The sequence below is a fragment of the Elephantulus edwardii genome, unplaced genomic scaffold (assembly GCF_000299155.1).
Source record: "Elephantulus edwardii isolate Elephantulus edwardi_28Jun2011 unplaced genomic scaffold, EleEdw1.0 scaffold00007, whole genome shotgun sequence".
NCBI classification, from domain to species: domain Eukaryota; kingdom Metazoa; phylum Chordata; class Mammalia; order Macroscelidea; family Macroscelididae; genus Elephantulus; species Elephantulus edwardii.
The window spans coordinates 26,703,584-26,706,506 of record NW_006399757.1 but is presented as its reverse complement, the minus strand read 5'-3'; the positions used below and the strand labels follow the sequence as shown (position 1 = coordinate 26,706,506).

The following is a 2,923-nucleotide window of genomic DNA, read 5'->3' as shown; positions in this document are numbered from 1 at the left end:
GATATAGATATAGATATAGATATAGATATAGATATAGATATAGATATAGATATAGATATAGATATAGATATAGATATTGCTTTTTAAGCTGAAATCTATTTTATTTGAGATTAATATCACTATTCCTGCTTTTTTCTGGTTTATATTTGTTTGGTATGCTCTTTTCCCATCCTTTTATTTTTAGTTTTTCTTTATCTTCATTTTTCACATGTGTTTCTTGTAGACAGCATATTGATTAGTTTTGGCTTTTTATTCAATCTGCTACTCTTTTTCTCTTCATTGATGCATATAAAACCCTCATATTCAGTGTAATTATTGAGAGACAAAGTTGTAACTCTAAATTGGTTAAGTTCTTTTTGGGGACCAAAGCCTCTGCAACTCAAGTACTAGCTCTGGGAATGGTCAGGGGTACAGAAGTGGTATTTAGAAAGGAAATGGCTTCACCTGTGATATTGGTGCTCCTAACATAGGACATCGGTTCAGTGGTGATGTGGTCTCCAAGGAGTAGGGAGGTGTGGTTTCCACGAGGGAGGACTGTCTGATCTCCGCGTTGCAGGGCAATCTGGTCTCCACATATCAGGTGGCCTAGTGCACCAGTCCTTTCTCCATGCAGTGAGTGGTCTAGTGCACCAGATAGGTCAGTGTGTGAAGTTGGTCTGATAATCACATTTTTATATCTTTACGGGCCACTGTTTTAATACTGATGTATTCCTGAATATAAGTCTAGTTTAATATTGGTGGAAAAGTCTGCTCTGTGGGAGTGGCTTTATGAATTTTAAGTATACTAAATTCTTTTCCAATTTAAACCATAGTATTCCATATGGACAACAAATCTGAGAACTTTGTACTTGAATCTTTGACCCAAGGCAACTATTTCATTCAAGAGGACAAATAAGTAAGGGAGAAATGATGGTTCATTAAATTTTAGTATTCTCTAGGAAATTTACTAAAAGAAGTATAAAGCTATCCAGTCACATGAGTATATGAATGAGAATTTTCTCCGTAGCTTCTGAAAATATTTGTAAAAATACTCGTGTTTGTTCCTTCCTAACCAAGTAATATGATCTCTGGTAGCCTAGTAGGTAAAAACTGTGCTGCTCATGCTAAGATTAGCAATTTGAATCCATAAGCTGCTCTATGGGAGAAAGACAGACAATTTTCTATGTGATTTACAACCTCTGAAAACCCACCGGCAGGTCAGGTCTGAGTTGTTTCCAACTCAATGGCAATGAGTTGTGAGTTTTGCTGCTTTTATTTATTTTTTAAATCAACTCAATGACACATAACAACAACATTCCATTCTTAGCACTCAGTTTTATTGTAGCATTGGAAAGGTTGGTGATTCAAACCTACTCAGAAGTACCTCCAAAGACAAGAGTATGATTTATTTCTGAGAGGTCATAAACATGAAAACAGTCTGGGATAATTCTTACTCTTCACACATGTGGCCATCATAATTTGGCATCAGCTTAATGACAGCTAATGACAAGGAGTTATACTTTACTACCTCAGTAAGTTATACTTACTGAGATAATGCTCTTAACCTATTCCCTTTATCAACACCATTAATGTTAGTTATTGTCGTTATTAGTTGCCTTCAATCTGGCCTCTGACTAATGAACATGAACAATGTAAAGAAACTCAGCTCGGCTTAGTACTGTCCTCTTGTGATCCGCTGTTTGAAAATTAGATGTAGATCATGAGGTTTTTTTCTTCCATTTTAGTCAGAAGTTCAGATAAAACATATTTAGCATTATGCCAACACAAAAGCCTCTAGTTTCAGACAGGTTGTGGATGTAATGAGTTGTACCATCCAGGACTTCAACTGTATTTCCTGAATGAAATGAAAGAATTTCAGCATGTAACCATCACAGCCTCCTCTGTTGTGTAATATGTTGTTGAATCAGGGCCATAGCTGTCTCTCTAGTGGGTTTTCAGAGGCAGTAAATTGCACTAGAGGAGACTGCCCATTCTTCTCCAGCAGAGCAGCTTGTGAATGCCAACCGCATGCCTTTGGATTGGCAGTGTAGCTCCTTACACTAGGCCACCAGAGCTCCCTATTAGATGGGGAATGAAATCTGTAAACATTATGTCAAAATAAAAACTCTTCCATTTAAACTAGGTTGACTATTATTTTCACAGAATCCAGTGCACACACCAACTAATATTCATCTTCTTTTTTTTTCTCTCTTAATCTCCCTTTTCTTTCTTAATCTGTGTTTCAAAGACAATTTGATTTCTGTGTAATCTCTATTTTCCTTAACTGAAAAAGTCAGAAACTCTTAAACATATATATGCTTGAACATAGGTGTAACACAAGTGGATTAGTCCTTTTGAGTCATTTCACAAAAAGAATTTTGTCAGTCAAAGTCACTTACAGCTCAACGATTTAGTGTAGATTCAGCTAATTAAATCAGTGGTGATTTTTCCAAAACCATGGCTCTACTCAGACATTGTGAAAGCATTATCCCTGCTCATTAACAGCTTCACTTTATTCCTCCCGAATGGAGAACTAACACCTAAGGGGTTTTGGTAGTTAGTCATATAGCTTAAAATGCTTTCTACGAGACCTAAAATTAAGACAATTTGAAAGTGGTTTCAATTTTATTCTTTAATATTTTTATAAACAATAGGAGAACTAAATATAATAAACCAACATTCAAGAAGGAGAAAAGCATTACGTTGTTCATCTTCTCTATTTGGCTATTAAAAATGTAATAATACAGTCAGAGGGAATTGAAGAGACAGTGAGAAATGACTGTGTTATTTAGAATTAAACTGGTTCTCATAGAATAATTAAAATGGAAATAGCAAAATGTTAGTATCTCCAGAGAAAAAACTTAAAAATAGGGTAGGGGGAATGAAAGATATAGAACCTAACACCCTTTCATGATTAAAGCACTCAACAAAATAGGATTAGAGG

The 2,923-nt window shown here is 35.4% G+C and overlaps 1 protein-coding gene across 1 annotated transcript in view; it reads right to left on the bottom strand.

The window, feature by feature from the left end:
- Positions 1–2,923, bottom strand: part of PCDH15 (protocadherin-related 15) — a 454,971-nt gene that overhangs the window by 444,630 nt on the left and 7,418 nt on the right. The gene's annotated exons all lie outside the window — the stretch shown is intronic.